The sequence below is a fragment of the Uranotaenia lowii genome, chromosome 2 (genome assembly GCF_029784155.1).
Source record: "Uranotaenia lowii strain MFRU-FL chromosome 2, ASM2978415v1, whole genome shotgun sequence".
In the NCBI taxonomy this organism is placed as follows: domain Eukaryota; kingdom Metazoa; phylum Arthropoda; class Insecta; order Diptera; family Culicidae; genus Uranotaenia; species Uranotaenia lowii.
The window spans coordinates 157,808,423-157,825,325 of NC_073692.1; the positions used below are offsets into that span (position 1 = coordinate 157,808,423).

Sequence of the window (16,903 nt, forward strand, 5' to 3'; positions counted from 1 at the left end):
GCCTGGAATCGCTTCCTGGTAGTCGATACACGATTCAATCCATCGCACGGCTGACGATCCCCCCCAATAAGCTGGGGGAGAAGGTCCTCCGAAGCACACTGCAACTGTCGCAAAGTGTTGAAAGTGTTGCGGAGCGACCTCACCACTTGAACGTTGTGTCGTGAGTGCTGCCTTTGCTGCGTATATGTTCTATCTACCATCTGACGTCGTCGTCGTCGTCGTCGCCCTTGTTGTCGTTGTCGCCAGCTCTGCTTACTTTCCATGTATGCTGTGCTGTGTGCTGGGACGGCTCAAGTTGCACTCACTCACGGCTCACTTCACACTACACGAGTGACAATCGCTTGAGGTGCACACCAGTGATGCCACATTTTTATCGGTATTTTGGAACCCAAAAAAATCTTTTATCGGTATGGAAATCCCAAAAATCGGTATGAAAATCGGTATTTGAGGTGGATATTCAAAAATGTTTACATTTTCAACTTCCTGTCCTAACGAATTTTTAATATGAATGGAAGCTTGCAATAAAAAGCAAGTCTAAGAACTCTTATGAATGTTATTTTTTAGTTTAAAACTAGACTAAGTGTGTTTGAGCATATAATATTCTATTTTTTCCGTAACTTGGTTCTAAGTAACGCAAGTTTACATAAAAAGACAGTTTTGAAATATTAACAGAACTTTATGTTTGTTACGACTTAAACATTTTTTTTATTTTTATCTATCTGCTTTTGCAGACGAAAAGTAAAAATCACAAATGAAAATATTTCTTTCCAGTACTCATAATTGAATGGAAATCTAATTTAAAAGTTACCGTTTGATAAGAAAAATAAGGGCATGGCGATCACCTTCAGGTTACACGTGGCTTAGGCATATTATTGAAGTAAAAACTTGATACTTTAATTGATGTATAGCTAAAGTGGAATGTAAATTTGATAAATTAGATAAGGCAATAGAACCAGGTCAACCCAAAGTAATTTTTTTTAAATCACGCATTAGTCATATGAAAACCCAAGAAGAGAAACGTGTTCTGAAAGAAGGTGTTCCCAAGAAAAATATTTTAAAACACATAGTTTTTCTAAAACTGAAAATACCCTTTTTGCCTGGCGTGACCTGGCGATCTCTGCAGTTAGGTACATGTGATATCATTTACTTGGCTAACAAGGTGGAGAAGGATTGTATCCGTGTATCTGATTGCACTTCGAAGAAACCGCGAACAACTGAACGAATTATGAGAGTGAGCCGTGGAGATTTTTGCAGGGTATTTTAAAAGATCAACTCACGACACGCCAGCACTTTGTCTCCTTTCTACGAGACCTTTACGAGGATAGCTTCAATTAAGTGGGAATGTGGAAGTGGAATGTAGTTGGAGTTAAAATCTTAAAAATCGGTATGAAATCGGTATGTTTTGCCAAAAATCGGTAATCGGTATATACCGATTCTTGGTCAAAATTTCGCTCAAAAATCGGTATAAATACCGGAAAATCGGTATGTGTGGCATCGCTGGTGCACACAGCTCTTTTCGGTCGGTCGGTCCTCGGTTTGTCCATCGAAGGTGTAGGTACCTCCTCTAGCTTAGACTTTTCGGGTTCCAGTAATTGCTGCGGAGTTCGTTCCAGAGATTTGGTTCCATTCGATAATCGCTCGTTGGGGAATCTTCAGCTGGTTAATTGCTGGGAAGGTCAACCGTGGTTGTGCTCAAGTGCCAGTGAGAAAAAACTGGGCAAGAGGAAGAGCCCGTTTTTACCGCGCCGCGCCGTGCTCTCAAGAAGTGTCTCGCGTTTCAAGTGTCGTCAACCGAACGGGAGTGTTTACCTAAAGTGGAAAATTTCATTCTCCGAAGTGAAACCATTTTGCGGCCGCAGAAAGTTCCGGTTCAAAGTGACCTATTGGCGAAATGTCACCGTCGTTGTCGTTGCCGTAGCTTGCTTTGGTGCGGAAGAATTTTTTAATTTCCCTTCTCATCACAAAGCAAAGAAGAGTGCTCCTCAGCAGCGATTCTGCTATCTTTTTTTCCGTCATCCGTCGTCGGTGGAAGCACAATCGTATGGAAGGAAAAGAGTGCTCCCTGGGGCAGTAGTAAGTGGCAAGGCAGTGATCACGAGCAGGGTGTTTGGGGGGATCGGACGGTCGCGGGTTGACGAATTTGGTTGGCGTCGCCTGTTGGTGTTGGTTGGTTCGATTTTGTGATTCGCTCCCGGAGTGAGTGTGCGCAGAAGTTGACGCGACATCTCGCGCGCACGTGCGCTGCCTGTTATTTTTTCTCACGGTGTCGCGCGACGCGTGTTGCTCAGGCGTGTTTATTGTGAGTGCCCTGCCAAAGTGTGCGAGCCAGAAGCCAGGCCACAGGTCTTGTTGTTGCTGTTGGAGCAGATCAGTTATCATCGTCGTATCAAAACAACAATATAATTATCGCTTGTTTTGATTTTTTCCTTCTTGCTTGCTGTTCTTCGCCGTGAAACTGTTCAACGAAAACTGAGAAAAAAATGTGAGTGCTCATTTCTGTGCTCGTGTGTTTGAATGTGCGGTGGGTGGGTGGATGCAATGGGGGTTGACTGATCGAAAAGAAAACAAACATGCTGAACTCAGCAAATAAGAACCGCCATACGAGGGCTGATGAGTCGAGTGTTTCACCACTACTCGGGCAAACGGAATGAAAACAAACCGAATCAATTTGGAGCCGGCATAAAATAGCAAACAAATTTTCCAGTAATCATACGAGTTGAGGACACCATTTGTATGGATTTCGCATACATTGTATGCAGATGGTTTATGTTTTGGGAAAAATAACCTAGTAAACTTTTTCTTCATATGCCTGGTAGGAGTACTGATTATTGAATTAATACCAAATAGAGTGTCCATCATTTTTTGAACGAAGCAATTGGCGTTGGAGACCAAAAATATGAAAAAAGGGTGCGAAATAAGAAAAGTAACACTTATATTATTCTACATACATCAAAATAATTTCTTAAAAATTACTGTGTTAAAGTGTGCGAATTTTTACGAACTATTTGAATAAATAACTTCTTTTTTGGGCGTTTAAAGAGATTTACCTCTAGCACTAAGAAATTTTACATTTAAGGTATAATAGTTTATCAAACTGCTTAACTCCTTCATTAACATGACGTGAAATACAAATTATGTAACAAACGTTTTGGGTCGATTTTTAATCAGAAAAACAGGTTGGAATTAAAAACAACTTAATTATTTTTCCAGTAAACTACACTTTTCCAATTTCAAGTCTTAGATGGCAGCACTATCTGGCAGTTTAAACCAAATTGATTTTCCAGGTTTAATCAAATCGCATCTTTTGATTTTCCACGCTCCAAACGCGGCCTACTGGGAAACCTGGGACAATGTATCGGTCGTATTGAAAGAGTTTCTAGTTTGATTTGTCAGGGAGACACAAATGCCCAAATAAGTCGGAACGAGTTAACAGAATTATATCAAACATATATTGGAAAATTTTTACTACATGAAGGAACTTATTTCAACAGCGAGCAACTTAAATTCTTTATACACAGACACAATTTGGTATTGAGGGTGCTCCTTGCCACACAAATTAATTCGAACTACGTGGATGGCGGGAAAGAGATCATCAAAAATTGATCATATACTAACGAAAAGAAATTTTAACCTATTCAGGATGGCGAAATGGGTAAAAGAGGTTAACACGGATTACAATTTGATTAATGGGGTAATCTGCATCTCTAGGCCAGCCAAGGAATCAATAGGACCACCACGTGCTGGATTTCGTGAGCATAAACGAATCAAACCTTATTTGAGCTTGCTAAATAAACGAAAACTTTCGAAAAAAAATTCCAATTTGCATCAGGTGAGGAAAAATTTAATTTATTCAAACAAAAGGAAGCGAAATATGGAGAACAAATTCGGAACATTTAATTAAAGCTGCTGATAACACCTTCTCTGTTAACAATAATATTTCCAAACTGTAGATGAAATAATTTACCATCTTCAAAATGGAAAGGTTCCAGAAAAAGTTTACGGCGAACTCATCAAATGCAGTATCCTCAGGACGGCGAAGCAATTATAATCTATTATTCAAAAAATATGGATAGAAGTTGGAATCATTCAATATTAATACCTATACCTATACCCAAAATAAGAATCCCCAAAACCACCAGCGACTTCCGACTTAAATTTATCAGCAGTACGGAGTACAAAATGTACGCAACATGGATAATAAAAGAAATTCAAAGATTTTCAACTCAATCGGACACCATCAGACTGCCTTCCTTTATTTGTAGCCAAGAGAGTGATGGAGGAATAATGGAACGCTGAAGATGACCTTGTGATCATGTCGCTCGACATAAGTAAGGCATTTGACCAAGTATCCTTTAAGGAAATAGGCAAGATATTGGAGTGAAAGCATATTCCAGCATATTTTATCATGCGAACTATCAAACGCGTCAACGCAGAATCATTCCAAACACTTTAGCAAGAGAGGAAAGGGGGTGTTATACAAGGGTTTCTCCTTTCTCCATGCTTGTTTAACCTCATAATGGAGCATATATTACAGTGTTGCGAAAAAGACCTCGTAATCCTTTTATTTTAGACCAAAAAGAATCTTTCAAATTTCCAATCCTGTTAGTCGTTCTCAAACAATGAAAGTAAGATGTAAGCTAGCTACCAAATGCTTATGATGTTTATGCTTATGATACGTACACAGCCAGATCTTGTCAGCATCTCGGTGAATAGTAAAATACCTTCACTATTCATCTTATCTAGGCCGGGCCCACTGTGCAGTATTTGACGCAAAGACAACAGGAACTCAGGGGAAAAAGAAACGTACATAACAGTACCATACGTTTCCAAAATCTCATAATCAATTTAATGTTTATGGCGGGAGCACATAAGCTTGAATTTGTTGTGCTCCTTGGTTGAATCCTGGAAAACTTCCTCGGATGAAAATGTGTTTTTTTTTGCATATAAATCCAAAACTGTTTCGTAAATAGTATTTCAATTATAAATCAGAATTATTAGACGTTTTAATGAGGGATTGGATTTATGTGCACCATCATCTCAAGTCTTTGACCTTAGATATAGCGCCACTACTCGCTCTTGAAAAGTAATGTCGAATTCCGTTCAAAAGTTTTCTTGGCAGAGTTAAAATTTCAAGCATACCTGAGCTTTGATCCCGAACAAGTTTTTCCCACCAGTTGCAGCAACTAGAAAATGCTTCACCATTTTTCAAACACGACAAAAAACTTTTTAGAACATATATTCTGGTTTTTTTCTAGTTTCAGTGCAATTGAATTTCTATTTATTAACGTTAAAATTATTAATAAATTATAGATAAAGTTGGATAAAATGTTCGAACAATCTCACTAAACCTTTAATTGGTTATGTTTCCGCGATATGTTGCGTCATCAAAGCCACAAATTCAATTGCTTCCGAATGTTATCAGAGAAGTGAGAGTCAAACATTTTTTTCTTGCACGCACTCTTAAAATATTGTTTAACTAAGAAAAATTTCACTCGTGTTGGAAAAAAATGGTAGAAATTTTTACACTTGTAGCACATTTTGAAAACTTTGCCAAGTAATGCTGTGATGCAAAACTAGCTCGATTTGTATCACATACGGCTGAAATAGAAACAGTGTTGTTAAAAAATTCAATGTTCAAAAAGCTTGAAAACATTTCTGCTTGGTTAAATTTTCGAAATATGCTACAAGCAGATATGCTAATGTGCCTGATTTTTCAGGATTTGTCTGACAAGCTGATAAGCCATTGAATTTCCCTGATTTTTATTTAAAAAGCCTAATTTTGCCTCATTTTTGTGAATGCGATGAAAAATGGGTATGGAACTGGATTAGGTTCCATTCATGTAGTTAAGAAGTAAAACAAAGCAATCGAAAGACTGCCTTTAATTTTTATTTAAAAAGGGAATTATAGGGAATCTTTCGATTGCTTTGATTCAGTAGAATTATTTAACAGAGTAGGCACACAACACATATTATGGTGAAAATATGGAGTGATGACCAAAAAAAAGGCCTAACTTAGAGAAAATTTCCGTTACTTTAACTTTGCCTGATTTTTATTCCGCCAGTTTCCTGATTTTTGAAAAAAAAAAATATGTTGGTAACCCTTGCTACAAGTGTCAAAATTTCTACCACTTTTTCCCAACACCAGTGAACTTGCTCTAACGAATGTAAAAAATCAAAAAAAAAATATACCATTAAAATAATAAGCCAAAAAAACTTATTTAAGTAAATAGGTTCGGATTATCGCTTAGAAAAACAGGCACAAATTTTCTGTTCTGAATTTTATTAAATCTCATTAATCGAGAACGCTCATAATCGTCAGAACTAAAGATTTATTTCCCGAAGCTTTCACCGGAGAAGTAATATTCCGTTTCAAACACGTTAATATTCATAAAGTCTTAGGTTATAAGCTCTTAGCTATACAAACACCACTAGCACTATCTTCGGTATCCAGCAATTAGCGGAAATGCCTTTTTCCGTTGCACGCTGACTTGACTGATTCTTCTTCGTCCACAAGCGTTTTCAGTTCAAAATGCAACTTCACACATTCTCAATTCAGCCTTCAATTTCAAGGTTTACATGAGAAATCCCGTCGAATCGTTTTCAAAGCGCGAAGATTTTGCAAAAAATATTCTACTTTTTTCCAATATTTTAGAGCTCCGATAATTTGCTGCCTGAAAAAAAAACACGTCTGATCAATTCGATCGCAGCCTACTTTCCTTAGAGCAAGTTCACCCGTGTTGGGTAAAAGTGGTAGGAATTTTGTCGGCTGTAGCATAGATGGGAATTTTTCTATCGTGATAAATAGACCAAAAATGTTGGCCGTCCACCCGTGTGATACAAAATTAAAGCATAAAATCGAAATCAACCAGCGATGCCAAGTGCATTTGCTTTTTAGTATTTTTATAGATTATGTGTTTTTTCAATTGACCGTTTTTTTAAATATTGACTTTCAATAATAATAATAATAATAATAATAATAATATAAAAATATAGAAGTTTTAGTATGTTTGACGTACATATGTAACTTGTAGCTAAACATTAATGGTAATTTTTGCATGATAATTTAAAGTAACGTTCTTCCAACGTTATGTGTACGATTTTCTCAAACGTACCGGAGCGCAGCACACACATGGAAGTGATGTTGGACTTAGAAGAACTTTTCGGATTCAAGGGTATTTACTTAAAATTTAAATAGTCTTTTTATTCGATAACTTTTTAAACAGACTTACATTGGCTGGCCGCTTTTTTCTAATTATACATCTGTTGAATGTTCCGATATCAACATATTTCCCGTTCGTATCTGAACCGAGGCTTCAGATCAGTTGGATCAGCGGAATCCACCCGAGGGACAACGCAAAAATGATGCCGAATGCAATTCGGAATGTCATAAAAAAATTTGGTCGTAAGTTTGGAGAAGTTTTTTTTGGTATTTTGAATACCATATCAAATAAACCGATAAAATTAATTTTTAAAGCAAGACAATAACATATTGTATTGAAGTTAAAAATTTAATGATATATTAATTTTTTGCACTATCGAGGTTTTGAACATATGGAAGGTGGCTGTACTATACCGCTTTATTCCCGAATATTGCTTTGCAACGCCGCCTCTATCACTTTGCTCGGTGATGTAAAATATCATGATTTTCTATCACCCTCAGCCAAAAAGTGTTATACGATAAAAATTTTGCAGCGCGAAACTGTTAGAATATCAGATTTTCCCAACACCGGTGTACGGGAAAAAAGGTGTGATGTGTTGTAAAAGTTCGATATTTTCAACTCTATCTCAACCAGTGAACTTGCTCTTACAAGAGCTAGCATCAAAAGTTTATATCAAAAGTGAAGCCTTCAGAACAAATTTTGAGTTCTGAGAATGGCATTATGAATAGTCCACATTCATTTTATAAGAAATCTTCATTTGAACCTGAAAATAAATTCAAGAAAATATAACAATCTCTCCTGTGCATAATCATCAAAATGCTTAAGCCTGCTATTGTTCTCACAAGATACTAATTTCCATTCAGATTTCTTGTCAGTTTGTTGCTCGGTCCCTTTCATAGCCATTTCTCAATAAATCAATAATCTATATCAGAAGGTTTCCCTCTTTCATGAATACTGTTCATGAAGCGATTTTTCCGGTACATGTTATCATGCTGAGTATTGTTTCCCCAGATAAAATTAATCTGATAGTAGTGATGTATCTACATTCTTGGAAGCAGGATCATCAGGTACAAAAGGCCACACTACCTTGCCTGGATTTCTGTAAACTTTTATGTCAAATTGTTTTTGATACTAATGCATTATTGATTAAAAAATAGAGAAATAAATCTCTTGAATGAATAGTGAGACGACTCGTTGATCTAAGCGCCGTCAAACGTGATAAACTCATTCATCCATTCGCAACCGGTCTTTCAAATGAAGGAAACAAAAATTCCACCACACTCAGGAAAAGATCGCAATCAGACTCCGGGAGACCCAAGCAGAGCTTAAAACTATCGACAGCCTTGCGTGAATGTGAAATTTCTCCCCATTCAGAGTCTTCCGTTTTCGTTTCCTTCATTGCCTTCTCTCACTCAAAAAGCTCTCTCTGACTGACGGCGTTTACAATTTTCTTTCGCTCATCTTCCCATTCGTTTTGGCCTACGGTCACAGTCACTTCGAGGACATGACTGTGAGCTTCGATGCAAATTCAGTCATTTCGATTTTGAATGAATGGAATCCATTTGAGAAAAGTTGAACTTACGCGTTGTCCCCGGCGCAAAGCTATCAAATTAATAGCGGCTAAACGGTAAACGATAGAACCTTGATGTCTTTGAGAGAATTTATTAACACATCAAGATCTTTCATATTCTATTTAAAAATAAATGATTGATTCACATAGAAGGGAGATAAAAAATATTTTTTTAAATACTTCGTGTATACACCTGATTCATTTAGATCGTGCAATCATCTGTAGATCGTGCAATTAAAAAAAAAATGTCGAGAATCGAATAAAAAAAACAGAAAAAAATATAAGCAATTTAAAAAATAAAATGAGAATTTTTCAGTTTTTGTTAATCCTCTAGAACATAATTTTTTTTTTCGCTGAAAAATTTACAAAAGCCTAGTTTTATGATTACAAACAAGGTTTATTCTACGAAAAACGTTTAAGATGAGACAGAAATTTTGACAATTGCATAGGAGCTAAAGAAATTCACTTTCAGTACTTTTTCGATTGTAGTTTCTAAAAATTCAACCGATTTGTCCTTAATTTTTAAATATATGAATCCTGACCAACAGTTACATTTTAAAGTAATTTTTGTTGAAATTTTTCCACAAATAACTGAGATATTTTCACTTATACTAAAAGTAAATATTGTACATATTTTTCGAATTGTTGTCATACTTTGTCTTCTAAAAAAAATCAATCCAGAATGGCGGTAACTTTTTAACCTTACTGCCAATATTGTTTTAGATCGTAAAACTCATTGACCAAGGATTTCTGAGGCTAGCAAATTGATCATTTTTCGAAAAATAATTCAATTTTTAAGTTTTCTCATATTATTAAACTTTTCTTAGCTGTTGATTTTGACAACTGCCTGTCAAACCATTTGCATTAGTATGGTTTGTTAGCTTACCATTTTTAGAAAGATTCTGCGAAAAAAGTAAATAAAAATTATTGTGGTAAAAAAAAATTGATTTTATGGCGATTTTAGTAGACCATGTCTTAAGGCGGGTTTGGCACTGGAGAGTTAATTTTTTTTTTAATAAGTTTCAGAAAATGAGTGCATTTATCAATACACATCAATGTTCAAATTGCTAAAACACCCAACTTTGTTGAACATTATAGAGACAAGAAGAATTTCTACCAATTCAATGCCCCCAATTATTACTTCAAGAGTATTTTTTTATCATTTGATTCAATTATCCAAGTTATCAGCTTTTCAATGATGTAAAAACGAAACATTAGATTACATTAGTTTATTTGTATACATTCAATCATTATTGAGTTATTTCTGTTTTTGTGAAAACGCCTCAGTTTGCAATTCATCTAATGAAAATTAATGTTTCGTGCGCTTACATCGTCTGAAAGCTAAAAACTTTGAAAAATGAATCCATTAATAAAAATGTATGAACTCAGCCGAACTCGTATAAGTTGATTGAAAATAGGCATTTTTCCCTTCTAGATGAATTTTTAAGATGTTTTTCAATAGAATACGAAAGTTTTTGTTGCGTAGATAAATTGTCTCGAAGACATTAAGTGTCTATCGTTTACCGTTTAGCCGCTATTATTTTGATCACTTTTTTCGGTACATGCAAAGTAGCACAGGCGAATATAATTGGCTCACACATTCAAAGAGGATTCAATTGAATGATTTTTGAACGTTTGATCCTGTCACGACTTTGTGAAACGAATGAGTGTGAAACGAATGGTGAAACAAAAGAGAAGACATTCACAGTCAACAAGAAGCTCGCTCTCTCCAAACGGAGATTATTTCATCGACTGCTGAAGAAGATGAAAGGGAGAGTTTTTTCTTTGACATTCAACCCGTTTTCTGTCAATGACGATGACTGTTTCGAGCACTGGACCCAAGTGACTACTCATTTTACGCCTTCGCTTGTAAATGCGGAAATCCAATGTCGTAGGTAATCAAATGTGTCCTGATGGAGTGGGATTCGTAAGGAAAGTTTAAATTTACATTCGTCATTATAAATGTTTAATCGATGCTGTCTTTATTGAAAGATTTCTCAGAAACAACTAAAATTGAACTCCAACATGTCGAAATAATTTATGCGATTAATAAGATTATGAAAATCGATTGAAACCTTGATAATAACTGAACAGTTCCTAAGCTGCTTATGATATTTTCTATTCGATTCTTATTTTTCAACATCATCATCATCACTTCCAAAGAGATCTCGATGATGTAGCTTATGTTTTAAATTCTTAGTAGGAATTATTTACGATTCCACTTTCAACGTCTCGTACATTCAAACATCGGTGATGGATGGATGGGTGGTCTATCTAATCACCGGGACTGATCTATCGTGGTTAGTTCCCGTTAAACTTGATTGCATCGGGAGTATTTTGTTTCTTTGTTTGTTGAAAGCTTCATTGCAACCTAGAGCTGATGAGCCGGAAAATTACTTGGCAGCAAGGTTTGTTCCCTGTCTTTGGAATGAGAGAATTGTTGCATTGATTGTGAGGCAGATTTTAAAAAGATATTTATTTAGCAAATTTATGTCATGCCAAGGCCATGTCATTGAACGGTTAATACGCGGTTGGGGAAGGGGGCATGTTTTGGCGATTTTTTTTTTCTATTTGTCACGTTTGTTGAATCGCGCATGTTTAACACTATGAATTACCATGTTTACTAATACTTACAATGAAAATTTTGCTTCAGACTTATCCTTAAAATTGTTGAAAAAAAATGAAAAAACTGGGGGGTAAAAAACAGGAATTTCATAAAGGCCCGAGAAACCCGGTAAAAACCTGGAATTTCGAACCAGAACCGGGAAAAGAAAATGTGGTTCGTTTTTTCCATACATGAACATATTGAGTTCTTAATTTCATTCATTTCATCAAGACTTACTTATTTCTCAGAAGCTTGGAAACATCTAAATTTACCCGGGAATTTCTTAAAAAATCGTGTTTTTCCAGCTTAGCGCATACTTTTCAGCGGTCTGAAGTGTTCTAGTTCCAAGTCTAGAATATTTTAAGTTTATTATGCATGTCATAATTAAACGTTAAGGAAAAAAATTCTTGAGGATAACCTATTTCTTAGTTCACGATTATTGTGCAGTGAATGTGAAATGTAAGGTATACATTAGACTGGCACAAAACAAAAAAATCTTATATTCCACGCGGCACCCCCTAAGTTGGTGCATTTAGGTGAAAAAATGACTTTCTGAAGGTTTCAAGTCATTTGGAAGAAGCACGAGCTGGTGCAAAAGACTTGAAATTTGTATGGAAATTTTCGGCAAATGTATGAAAAATTGACATACTTTCACCTTTGTGTTCTGAAATATGTTTCCAGTATGCTAGAAAGTTCAGAATTTCAAAAATTGTAGTTCAATCAATGACAAACAAGTTTGTAAAAGATTGTGACGCGATACGAGTTGACTGTGATGAGTTATCCGCAGTTGAATGTGTGCTTTTTTCGCATTACTTTGATATATCGTGAACGGTGTATGGGCTTGATCGCACCGTCACACAATGAGAATAACAAATAGAAAGTTTGTGTATGTGTGAGTAGCGTTTAAGAAAGGCATAATTACTCCTTTAAAAATTCAAAATTCTAAAAAAATCAATTCAGTACTATAGACAAAAATCTAAATAAACTTTCACAATTCTAAGTAAGAATCCCAAGAAAAACAAAATTGAAATTTTATTCAAGAATGACGAAATTGACAAAATTGACACAATTGAAATGATTATCAAAAATAACAATTCGCCAAAAAAGACAATATAACAAAAATAACAGAATGACTAAATTGAAAAATTGAAAAAAACTGACAAAATTTACCTTATTATTAAAATTTATAAAATGGACAAAATTTGAAGGAAAAATTGCAATTTATTGTAATTAATTGTGAAAAAATTGACAAAAATGACTAAATCGACACATTTGACAAAATAACAAAATTGCCAAGAATGGAAAATAGGGCAAAATTTAAAAAAAGTCAAACATTAAAAAAAAACTGACAACTATGATAAAAAGAGAAATTTAAGAAGTAACAGATATGACCGAAAAGGCATAAATAACTAAATTATATTATAAACTAAATAAACATTTTTTTTAATTAAAACTGCCAAAAATCAAATATAATGAAATTATTGACAAAATGACAAAGTTGGCAAACATATTAAAAGAACACAAAAATAATATAAACAACAAATTTAAAAAAATTGAAAACAATTACAAATTGCCGATTTTTTTCAATTTTTATTAAATTTTGTCTGTTTTGTCATTTAAGTCACCTTAGTGAATTCTTCCAATAATGTCAGTTTTGATACTTTTGTCAATTTTATTAACTATTTCAATTATGTCAGTTTTGTCAATATTTCATTCAGTTTTGTCATTTTTTACTTTTGTCAATTTGAATGATTGCACTTTAAAAAATGATAAAAACTGCAAAAATTAATAGAACACCGAAAATGAAGAAAATTACAAAAATAAGAAAATTGACAAAAAAGATTTTTTTTCTAAACAAATTCACAAAATTAAAAAAAGGCAAAATTAATACCATTGACAAAATTGAATAAAATGGCAAAAGTGATATGAATTGATATTGTCATTGAAGTGGAAGTGAACTCACCAAATTGCCATTAAATATGCTTAACTGACAATAAATGACAAAAACCATAAAACTGACAAAACTGAAAAATAATACAGAATTGACAAAAAAGGCAGAAATTACAAAATAGTCAAAAACAAAATGAAAAAAACTATTAATGACCATTTTGAAAAAAGGACAAATTGGACAAAATTAACAAAATTTCAAAATCATTGAAATTGACAAAAATAATAAATCCATAAAAATTGACAAAACTATCAATACTGACAGAATTCACAAATCTGACAATGTTAATTATGTGAATTCTTATGTTAATTATGTGAATTTTTTCTCTCGTTTTGTAAGTTCCCTCAATTTCGTCAAATTGATCACTTTTTTTTAATTTTTCCAATGCTTCAAATTTTGTCAATATTGTAAATTTTCCAATTTTTTTTAGTCTTGTCACTTTATTCAGTTTAATCATGTATGCCAATTTTGAAAAGTTAGTCAATTGTGCCATTATCAGTTTTGTCATTTTTAAATGTATCAGCTTTGACATTCATGTCATTTTTTCAATTTTGAATTTTTTTTGTCAAATTCAGTCAGTTTTGTAATTTTAGTCATTTTTGTCATCTTTGTCGTTTTTCCAATATTTAATTTTTCGTCAATTAAGTCACTTTTTGGCAATTTGTCATTGTCATTTCAACTTAGACCTAAGTGTAAATACTCATAAAAAATGCTAGAATACATAAATTAAATTTACAAATATAACAAGGATTACTACCATAATGTGAATACAGAGAGATTACCAAAACAGACTTAATTGACAAAATTAACCAAATTTTCAAAACTGACAAAAATTTCAAAAATGAACAAAAATACAAATTTTTAATATATATTATGCATTCTACATTTTACAATCTATCTCCTCACTTCCCTAAAACCAAAGGTTACCCAGAGCAAACGTTGAATTAAATATTTGAAACAATTGGTTGGGCATCTTTTTAAAATTGTATTCATTATATATCTTTCAATCAGTCATTCAAAATATACCAGTTGGGTTCAAATGTTCCGAACATTATGAGCATTTAAAATGCTTTTACCGTTTAAATATTTTTTATTTTTTATTTTCTGAATTCATATTTGATTAGCTGCGTTTGAAATTTTTTTATTCCAATTTAATAATTCAGAATTTAGAAATCTATCATTTGTATATTATTCCGTGTCATATGTTATCATTTTCACGCTACAGGAAAAGCAACAATCCACTGTCAAGTGTATTTATCTTTCATTTCATGATTTTTTATTTTTCTTTAAAAATCATTTTGAACAGTTGAAAAGGATGTGTGCATTCTGAAAAAAAAAAAAAATTAAATAGAATAGAATTTTTCACTTTTTCCATATATTAATTGTTGCATATTTGTTACTTTATGAAACGAAGGGTTGAATAGTGTTTTTTTTAATTTGTTACATAAAGTCACACAAATTTGTTACATAAATCATTCATTATGTTGGCTCATGTTGTTGTTATGTGATTTTTAACCATTTTTTAACCATCAATTTCGTTGTGTAATCTGGACTTTTAATTCGTTGTTCTACGCCCTTATTACCTTTGCCGTGCGCGCTCGATAGTACAATACATTAGTTTGTTTATGTGATCTATTGAGGTGCGCCAATTTCGTGTATTTCATCTGGGACTCCAACTGCTTTGCTGCGGTAAGGCCACAGACTTGCATATACCCATCCACATTGCGATCGTAACGCCGTTGACCGGAATAAAAAGTAACCAGCAAGGCGGCGAAGCTCTTTTTATACCTTTTGCAACAGTACTGACATCTGAAGGCAAATTTTATAACCAACTTCTGCGCTTTTGAACTGCTTGTTGCATACCTGCCGGGTTAATATGGCTAAACAATGTTCAAGCTGCGCGGGCCCGATCAACGGGATTGAATTCATGGTCTGTCGCGGAATGTGCGGTAAAGAATTCCACTTAAGTTGTGTTAGTGTTTCTAACACCGCAGCTCGAAATCTGAAATCACTGTCTAAAAACGTTTTTTGGATGTGTGACGACTGCGCAGAGCTATTCGAAAATGCCCATTTTCGTAGCCTAGCCTTTGCGCCACGTCCTGAGCTAACTGGAATAGCTCAACTGACGGATGCTATCTCCGAGCTACGATCGGAAATTAAGCATGTATGCACTAAGCCGCCAGTTACGCCGATACCAACTTTAACGCCAGCTCGTCTCGACTACCGCCGTGCCCTGAAACGATTCAGAGCTCCTGACCCACCGGTAAGCGAACCTTGTAAACTGGGTGCCAGACAGTCCTCTGCTGATGTTGTTTCGGTTCCTCTATGCACCAACGAGAACGAAAACCTTTTTTGGCTCTACATCACGCGCATCAAACCTGATGTGAGCGAAGACAGTGTCGCTTCGATGGTCAAGGCTAACCTGCTGACGGATGAGGCGCAAGTGGTGAAACTCGTATCCAAAGGTACCGATGTGAGCACCATGCGCTTCGTTTCATTCAAAGTGGGTGTTGATCCCGTTTTAAAGATTAAGGCCTTGGATCCTGAAACCTGGCCCACTGGGCTGAGCTTTCGGGAGTTCATCAACCACGACCAGAATGGTCAATTTCGTGGTCGAAATTAACGACAATCGCCTGTTGAATGGATCCCCGGGACGCACCGATGCAAGCACAATGGAGGCCCCCGAGCCCTTCGTCACAGTCGCGCTGATTCCAGCCAGCGTCAACAGTCGTCCCGGCTCTGTGTTCGAAGAAGGCGAAGGGGCTCTCCAGCCTGTGCATTCAGGCGAGTATTTTTCCATTTCTATTCCCGACTTGCCCAGTGACTGCCATTCAATTTGCAGCTTGGTTCCTCTCATTCATCGACTGAATTTCATCAACAAAGCACCGTGGATTAGCGACGTTTCTTCTGGGTTTCCAGCACCGGGACGCAACGTATCAGGCCTTTTGGAGTACCCCGATCCCCTCGACTCAGTCGCGCTGATTCCAGTCATCGACATCAGTCGTCCCGGCCCTGAGTTCGAATGTGGTGAAGGGGCTCTCCAGCCTGCAATTCCAGGCAAGTACTCAGCTTTCGAATGTTCTTCTCTTCGTGATGGATTCCTCCGTTTCAGTGATCGACAGCCCAGTATGAATTTTGGAGCGCTTGATAATATAAATATTTTTTATCAAAACGTCGGCGGCATCAATTCTTGTCTGAACGAATATCTACTGCCCACTTCGAGTTGCTGTTACGATATCATCGCGTTCACTGAAACTTGGTTGGACGACAGAACTATTTCTAGCCAGATTTTTGGTTCTGAATATACAGTGTTCCGTTGCGATAGGGGCCCACGTAACAGCCGAAAGTCAACAGGAGGCGGTGTTTTACTAGCCATTAAATCAACCCTCTCTGCCGTGCTTATCAACGATCCATCCTTTGAGTGCTTGGAAATTGTGTGGACCTGCATAAACTAAGGTAACCGAAAACTCTACGTTTGTGTTGTATATCTGCCCCCTGATTGCGTGCGAGATATGAATTTAGCTGAATGTTTTTCTCAGAGCCTTGTAAAAATACTGTCTTTAACCTGCCCTGAAGACGACTCTTGGTCATCGGCGATTTTAATTTTCCGGGCATAAAGT

General features: G+C 35.5%; 1 protein-coding gene across 6 annotated transcripts in view; it reads left to right on the forward strand.

Annotated features, from left to right (window-relative positions):
* LOC129749980 (dual 3',5'-cyclic-AMP and -GMP phosphodiesterase 11) overlaps nucleotides 1–16,903 on the forward strand; it is a 427,967-nt gene that overhangs the window by 83,225 nt on the left and 327,839 nt on the right. For 2 of the 6 annotated variants that reach the window (XM_055745151.1, XM_055745155.1), the window contains exon 1: nucleotides 1,523–2,482. The exons of the other annotated variants lie outside the window; for them this stretch is intronic. The gene's annotated coding sequence lies outside the window, so the exon portion shown is untranslated. Of the gene's footprint in view, nucleotides 1–1,522; nucleotides 2,483–16,903 lie in introns of those variants that run through there. 6 annotated transcript variants of the gene reach the window in all.